A 9,857-nucleotide genomic window follows, 5' to 3' on the forward strand; every position below is an offset into this window, starting at 1 on the left:
GTGTTGTTTTGTTTTCAACTTGAGAGAGGACTGTTTCTCACACATACAATTCGATGTCGCATGTTCCATAGGTAGCTCTGCCAGTAGTCCTGTCATCTTAACCCCAAAAGGCAATACCACAAACGTGGTTGACGAAGAGGTACTGGGGTAAACGAAACTCATTTTTCGGTGAGTTTTTATACTTTAAGATATTTTCAGATAATATCTTAGTGCAGTACCGAGGAACTATTACTTTTCTGAAATTACGAAATCCACGCAAGCGACGCCGCGGATCACAGCTAATACATTATACAAGTATATTTTCTTTTTTCAATTTACTTTACGTTGCATCGATACAGGTGGGTCTTATAGCGACGATCGGAGAGAAAAGTGCTAGGATTGGGAAGGTGGTGACGGCTTTAATTAAGGTACGGCCCCAGCATTTGCCTGGTGTGTAAATGAGAACTTACTGAAAACCATCTCCGGAGCTGCCGACTGTGGGGTTCGAACCCACTATCTCCCGAATGCAAGTTAACATCTACGTGACCAAAACCGCGCAGCCACTCGCTCTGTATAGATATAACTTGTAGATAGTAAAATGGTGGGCATTAAGACTTTAGTAAGCCGAACTGATGATGGTGGAATTTACAATTCAGTGCTCGCTCTCTGTTGCCTTTGATACCGCGAATGAACGTGGATGCTAAGGGAGAGCAACCCCATCGCATTATCCTATGGAATGTTCGGCTAAACAGCACAGTGAAAAATAAGAGAAATTCCGATCTCCGCCACTACTAGGATAAATACCTCCAAAGATTTGTGTTAACTCCGCCACGGGATCTTTTATAAGTTATCAAGGCAATCACAGTTAAGGTGGTATAGACCGAAGATATCTAATGCATTAGTTTGCAAGAATTCTGACTTTTCACGGAATGTCTATCCACTCCGTACTGAATTTTACTACACTTGATTTAATGAATATATGCTTGATAAATGAGAAATATGGCTATATCTTTGATCGAGTCGTTTGATGAGAGTATTATGGCTACAGGAAATGAAACATCACTATTGGGAAGGTAATTCTTCAAATTAAAGAATTAGTCAACAACACCATTCAGAGTAACTTTATAGCCTCACATAGGTCGTCGTCCATATTCAGAGTTAATCGGTAACGTTCTGGTAAATCAGTCATTACATGTCCGCTGGAATAGTACGAAGTTATTCCACAATTAATTACTGTTTACAGAATGTCGTTGTCTTGTGGTTCCCGAGCGTAAACCTTCTTCATATAACCCCACAACCAGTAGTCACAAGCTGGGCTGGTCATTCTGTTGGATCAAAATATAATATGGAACGGGAGCTCCTTCCATATTACGTCCCTGATACCGCAGTTCAAGAAGGATTTCACTTTACAGATCAGCATAAACAGCCCCCTCCTAGAATTGCTGTCCAAACAATCCTTCTCATCAAATCATTGCCCAGACTCCCATTGGTCCGCATTTTGGATGTGTCTCGCCAATAACTCGAGGATGACAGTTATGTCGATATCCACTTCGGTTCACACCTAAGATGCGTGGAACATAATTTTTTTGAAACTATGTCTCGTCGTTTTCACATTCCAACAAACAAATTCACATAGTTCCAACCACGTGACAAGGTCATCTTCGTTCACTTTGTGGGCATGAATCGGTTTGATTGCAGTACCTCACGTCTCAAAACACAAGACACACTGGGCAGACTGATACCAAATACCTTAATATGCTGATACTTAACTCTCGTACACCCTGGCTGGTCTGTTACAGTATTTTGTCTGTTCAGCGCCATCTAGACTAGACTAAGGCGTGTGACTCTTACGTACAATGGACAAACGAATGTTTAAGTTTCATAAGCCCGCCTGGTGGCCATAATCATTAAGACGTCAAGTCTGTATGGTCTAACACCGTGGTTACCCCGTTCGAGTTCCGTTGGTCGAAAAAATGTTCACCATGGGGATGTTGGCCGGCAGGGTAAGAGAGATTGTGGTATACAATTTCTAATCACTAGATTGCGTGCCTAAATCCTGGATTCAGTTCCAAACCTTTCCGCAGTGCTCATATGGAGTGAGGGCATATGACGCTGTTGATGGTGATTCGTCTGTCGGATGGAGACGTTAAGCGTTGAGCAGACCACTTGGTACTATTTGACAGGAGTAGGATATATCCGTCATGGAATTTCACGCTCTCCTTAACTACTAACTTATCATATATCACGTCATTCATTTCATCTCATTAACTCATCTGAAGAAGTTAACGTCAGGAAGGACATCCGGTCGTTAAAATTCGCTGCGAAGATTCATCTCACTTCATACCCGACCCCGTAAAGAAACGGGACAAGGGTTGGGCATACACATACATTTCATCAGTTTCCTCCGTAATGCACAGTAATATACCATATTTACTGTAAATGTGGAGCCATATTTCTGACTCATACTGTATTATGTATCGATAATGCTTCACTACTGTATTATGAGAAGTATGTAGCCTATGCATTGCTCCATTCATTTGAATTTTATTGTCCCTGTAGAATGAAAAGGATAACAATTTGCTACGACCGTTCAGTTTTGATAACATGCGTTGCTGTGAATTGTATATTATGTTCTATATTAGTATTAATCACGTATGTGTGTATTCTGTTACAGGTTTTAGTGAAGGATGGCGAATGATACAGTCGACCAACAGATAAGGCAGTCATTAACTGGCGCACCTTTTGATGCTGTTGCTCTTCCTTTCACTGCCTCATCGTCGCACTCGAGAAGAATGGTCTTTTAACACTTTGAGTGTGTTGGGATTCTAGTTCCCAGTTAACGTTGTAACTTTTTTCATGAATACTGATAAATATAATCAATAAATAAAATTACTCAAAACTTAATAAAATTAATAAGCATAATTAACCGAAATGTCCGTAGTATGGGCGCCAGAGTTCACCAAAATGGATCCCTCGAATTTAGATAAGAGCATGATAAACTTTATATCCCAGGGCGTGTACATAATGCTGAGTACTGGTACATCTGCTGCAGGCCTTACCTAACCTTCTGAAAACGACTAATTAGGTAGGAACTGCACCTAGGTTCATCAATAACACTGATTCTAAAATAGCTAACTGTATTCTTAACAAATTCCGTGCATGAGCACCTCATCAACATACAGCATTATACATATAATACATACATAAAATATTGCTGGAAGACTCCATATTTACAACAACAACAATAATAATAATGAAAACAGTGGGAAAACGAAAGCGAGAACTAAGCTACCATTTGTAGATGGTCCGATGAACAATGTACATGTATGAAGATAAATACCCTTCACTGTCTCTATATCAATTCGACTTACCGATTCTCATAATCGGCAGTTATCACATCACACAGATACTGTACCTTGTACTACTGTGTTCACATATTTTAACACTTGTTGTAAAGATATATACACACGTCTGTCGATCCTCAACATAAATTTATGGAAAGTCTGAGATAGCTTTCACCAACATATAATGCTAGGCCGCCACAAGTGCTACAATACTTAATGCGCAAGCACTCTCCACAATCAGCCACTTTCCACGAACATAACAAGACTACGCTCCACGAACGTTTGAAGTCCAGTCCATTGCAGCCGTGTCACTCCAGTACCGTGTATCAGCACCACTTCCTTCCCGTACCGTGCGTCAGTTGTAGTTGTAGTTATCTTCCTTCTCGTTCCTTTACAATCACCTCTACAATCACCCTTACAATGTTACTGGTTGCCGCCGTATGATCAACCTTTATAGACATCAACATCCCCCTCCTCTCAGATGATACGTCTGGATTGGTGCTAGCTAGCCAATCATGAGTAAACTTCTTCTTTCTCCCAAGTTATAAACAAACACTCGGGAGTTTTACATGAATCATCAAATTTCCCTGGTACAACAACAAGCTCATCTCATCAGGCTGGGATATATACATGACTAATGGAATTTCCTGACACAAGTACATCACAACACACACTGGGGTAGCCAGATGACTCATTCAAATTACCAGAGTTATTAAAGCAATGTTTTCCCACTCATGCAAAACAAATTACTCATACCTACATATGTGGATATCTTCCAGCTTACCAATATAAATGGCAAAATATATAAATGAAATACTAATAATAATAATAAATCGAATACTGACAATAATATCTCTAACTTCTACATATAATTCGGGGGTGTGATATATGTACTATCACATAACGCCCCCTTGGTGAATCGATGATATCACATATTAAGATTCACCATAAAACAGAACTTCATACATAACCTTATAATGGCATAACTGAACACATAATTTACTGTAATAATGATATATACATTGCGTCTACTGCATTGTATTCGCACACACGAAATACAATTTGTCCAAACAATAATAATAATAATATGGCTATATACACACAACTCCGATTGTTTCATATACCAGAGAATACAATCCCTTCTTACTACTGTACACATACATTAAAATTGATAATATATACATCCAAGGTGCAGATCCTATCTCTTATATCTGCGAAGGCTATAGATATTAAATGTCCCAAGAACCTTATTTTCAGCGGTTAGGAGCCTATAAGCACACTTGCGTATTCTACTGTCCACAGTATACGGACCCTGATTCAATTTAAAAAACTATACATAAACTTAACATTGGCATCGATAAGCGAGGAATGCGTACCGCAATAAAATCTAACTACTCTAGAATACATTCTATCTCACACACAAACATTCATCCCATTCGGTCACACAAGAATTATACAAACTTTCATTCGGAACATTCATAAAAAGGAAATCCCTATTTCTGAAATGCGCGGGAATCTCACTACGTTTACTCTTCCACAAAACCATAATTAATGCAAGCAAACAGATCACATACTTTTTCATACATTCCACATCGATATCACTCAGCACGTCGTTCACATCATCCACACATCTCTCAGAATTAAATAAGACATAACACACTCGCTTGGATAGACTTTCTTTCATCTCACGCACACTTCCATTCTCACTTACGCTCACTCTATTACTAAAATTCTTACCATAATACACATCGAAATTGCTGTCATTACTACTTAATGACCCAACAATTAATCCATCTTCACCACCTTCCATATCAGCTACTACTTGCACCACTTCCATGCCAACAACACTGCTACTTTCGACTCTCTTATCAGAAGTTTCATTAATCTCAAAGTCACCATTTTCACACATAATGGACCTAACTTTACTCTCCTCACGTACACTTAAATCAACAAAAACATCCTCATGATGTATACTCCGTAAACACTCTTCACTCACAAAACAACCTTCATCAACTTCACAAAAAACTTCACTTTCAATTTCAGAAACTTCTACAAGATTATCGATCGCAACACCGCTATTACCATCACCATTAGTACAAAGTAAGACATCCGACCCATCATTCTTACTTTCATCACACCCCTATTCTCAAAATCTCCCTGAACACAAAACACATGGTCATACAATAATTCCTCTTTCACGTCTACCTCGTAACTTACCTGTTTCATCGCGTGAATAGGAATTTCGGTATCGGACTGCCTATCTGACCCAACTAAGAAGTCCGACTCCGGTTTAAATTACTTGACGTGGACTGTTCGCTATTATCATGTCTCGGCACTTGATCTGGAGGTCTTTGATCCGTACGCCCCCTACTTTCTGATTCCCCTTGATTAGGTCTTCTGCCAAAATATTCCTGGTGATTACCTCCCTGATTAGACTGTCTGTTTCCCCTTCCGGAATTACTACCCTGATTCCCTTGCCAAGAATGACTGAAATTCTGATTATTCCTATCTCCCGCTACCTGATTACCTTGTCTCCCATTATCCCCGTAATTTCTACCTTCACTTTGCCTAGTCCTCCCCTGCCCTTCCAAAGCATCAAACCTCTCTAACAGCTGCTCTAATTCCTTAATCGTAACAATATTCTGCATACATGCAGCTAATCCGACCTTCTCAGGAAAATGCCTCAAAATCTGGCGGACTGTATCTCTCTCCGATGCTAGACCTTCAATATTCTGGCTGATCAGAACATGCGCCAAGAAATACTCCGTCATAGATACACCTTCCTGAGGTTTATACTTGCCAAATAGCACGCGATCTCTTTCCCTTCCCTGAATAGCTTCACTCCAAAATTTAGAACTAAATTTCTCCCTAAATTCCTCCAAACTCGAAATACCCTGTCTGTAAACTTGAAACCAAGATCTCGCTTCTCCAACAAATGCAACATCCAACAGCTCATCAACCATACTCCAATCAATCAATCAAACCATCGTCAAGATTCTTGGAAAACCGTTTCTCCACCGTTTTCAAGAATTCCATCGGATTAAACTGCCGACCATTAAACTTGGGTAATTCAGAGTCCTTCGTACAAGATACGTACCTATTACATATACTGCTACCTACTTGGATTTGACTGATCTCCTGCCTTAATTTCACATGACATGATTTAATTCCTTCTTCCACTACCATTCTGGCATTTCCTTCTACTGACTTGAGGTCATCTTTCACCGACTTAAGGTCTTTCTCAAATTTCTCTTCCTTCTCATCTATACGCTTCGCTAAAACGTTCTGATTGGATTTAATTCTATCTATTTCTTCGACTTTATCTTCCACTATTTTTATTCTCTTATCACATTCCGTGCTGTTTTCAACAAATTCTTTCCTAACCACATTAAATCGGCATTCAATTTTCTCAGTCAATTCCAAGCATTGAGCTTCTACCTTATTATTGACTTCCTGAATTTCCCTGCTTTGATGGTCAAACTTCTGGTTTAATTCATCTGTTCTACCATTCACAGCACTACTTAAACTATCAATTTTACTAGACAATTCAACACTCACTAAATTGAACTCCTTACTTTGATTCTCAATCTTACTGGACAATTCCGTACTAACTGAATTTAATTCACTATTAATACTGTATATTTCATTACTTAAAAAACTCAATTCACTCTTCAACTCTTTACTCTGACTATCAATCTTACTGGACAATTCAATATTATTATTATCGATTTTACTGGACAGTTCAACATTATTATTATCGATTTTACTGGACAGTTCAACATTATTATTATCGATTTTACTGGACAGTTCAACATTATAATTATCTATTTTACTGGACAATACATCACTTTTACTGTTAACAACATTTAATTCAACAGTCACTGAATTTAATTCCTTACTCTGACTATCAATCTTACTGGACAATTCATTAAATAGTGATTTAATCATACTAAAAGTTAAAGCCTCCCCTTGATCCCCTACATTCTGAATTTGAGACGGGTTACTCGGTTCCTCACCCATCGTTGCCAATATATCCTTCCTACTATCAGCCATTTTGCTACTCTCACTTAAATTAGATAAACTCAATGTGGTGGAATTCTTTTGCCTTCTCTTCTCCTGATTCTTAGTACCAGCAACTTTAAAAACCTCTCTATTTCTTAATTTTATAATACTCGACTCGCTACAACATTTCTTCATACTCCAACATACATATCACGTACATATAAAACACTTCACTGACATAGTTTGCAGAATTCCAACCACACCTGACAAGTGCACCTACGCTTATAAGCCTAACAGATGTACCAACCATTCAGCCACACGTTGGGAAGCCAATTGTAACTTTTTTCATGAATACTGATAAATATAATCAATAAATAAAAATATATAAATAAAATTACTCAAAAACTTAATAAAATTAATAAGCATAATTAACCGAAATGTCCGTAGTATGGGCGCCAGAGTTCACCAAAATGGATCCCTCGAATTTAGATAAGTGCATGATAAACTTTATATCCCAGGGCGTGTACATAATGCTGCGTACTGGTACATCTGCTGCAGGCCTTACCTAACCTCCTGAAAACGACTAATTAGGTAGGAACTGCACCTAGGTTCATCAATAACACTGATTCTAAAATAGCTAACTGTATTCTTAACAAATTCCGTGCATGAGCACCTCTTCAACATACAACATTATACATATAATACACACATAAAATATTGCTGGAAGACTCCATATTTACAACAACAACAATAATAATAATGAAAACAGTGGGAAAACGAAAGCGAGAACTAAGCTTCCATTTGTAGATAGTCCGATGAACAATGTACATGTATGAAGATAAATACCCTTCACTGTCTCTATATCAATTCGACTTACCGATTCTCATAATCGGCAGTTATCACATCACACAGATACTGTACCTTGTACTACTGTGTTCACATATTTTAACACTTGTTGTAAAGATATATACACACGTCTGTCGATCCTCAACATAAATTTATGGAAAGTCTGAGATAGCTTTCACCAACATATAATGCTAGGCCGCCACAAGTGCTACAATACTTAATGCGCAAGCACTCTCCACAATCAGCCACTTTCCACGAACATAACAAGACTACGCTCCACGAACGTTTGAAGTCCAGTCCATTGCAGCCGTGTCACTCCAGTACCGTGTATCAGCACCACTTCCTTCCCGTACCGTGCGTCAGTTGTAGTTGTAGTTATCTTCCTTCTCGTTCCTTTACAATCACCTCTACAATCACCCTTACAATGTTACTGGTTGCCGCCGTATGATCAACCTTTATAGACATCAACATCCCCCTCCTCTCAGATGATACGTCTGGATTGGTGCTAGCTAGCCAATCATGAGTAAACCTCTTCTTTCTCCCAAGTTATAAACAAACACTCGGGAGTTTTACATGAATCATCAAATTTCCCTGGTACAACTACAAGCTCATCTCATCAGGCTGGGATATATACATGACTAATGGAATTTCCTGACACAAGTACATCACAACACACACTGGGGTAGCCAGATGACTCATTCAAATTACCAGAGTTATTAAAGCAATGTTTTCCCACTCATGCAAAACAAATTACTCATACCTACATATGTGGATATCTTCCAGCTTACCAATATTAATGGCAAAATATATAAATGAAATACTAATAATAATAATAAATCGAATACTGACAATAATATCTCTAACTTCTACATATAATTCGGGGGTGTGATATATGTACTATCACAACGTTCAGTGTTTACTTTCCTCGAACAATCTTCATGTTTATAATGGCATTCCTTCCTTCCTAAGACAGTCTGATTTACACTTATAAAATCAATTTTGTTCAGTATTGTTATAGTTTGTTATAGTGTATAACTTGGTAGGATTGTGCTGTACTTCACATTTGTAAATCAGTTTTGTAAGAAATTTTTATTTATTTAATGTTGTCACTACGTTGCAAGGACTACTTTTGACAGAATGCTTTAATTTGATCAGTGGTTCACAAGTTGATTTTTTTTCCAGTGGTATTGTTTTCCTTTGTGTGTTTTTAAATTTGTTTATGTTTGTTATTATGTCAGTGTATATGACTGTGGATTACTGGTTGCATGGTTCCTTGGAGCCCAAGGCCAACGTTTAAAAGTAAAAAATAATAAAAAACACCCATCAGGGGTATCCTTGTTCAGTTCGTGGACACGAATAGGTTTAATGGGGCAGAACCTCACGTCTCAAAACCAGATACACTGGACTGACTGTTACCTAGCTCTCGTGTACCTTGGATGGTCTATTTCAGTATTTTGTATGTTCAGTGCCATCTAAACTAGAATAAGGCACATGACTTACCTAAAACAAAAAAATGAAGTTCATCATTTCCTTCTCTTATAATATAGGGCCTACCACAAATCAGAGTACAACTCTTACCTGAATGAATATAAGTTACGTATAAGTTACAAACTGCCTGCTGTCATTTCTTGATGGATACAGTACTTTTGTATCCATCTCTTGGCACAGGCCAGAGTAAAGTGTAGC

The sequence above is a fragment of the Anabrus simplex genome, chromosome 1 (genome assembly GCF_040414725.1).
Source record: "Anabrus simplex isolate iqAnaSimp1 chromosome 1, ASM4041472v1, whole genome shotgun sequence".
NCBI classification, from domain to species: Eukaryota; Metazoa; Arthropoda; class Insecta; order Orthoptera; family Tettigoniidae; genus Anabrus; species Anabrus simplex.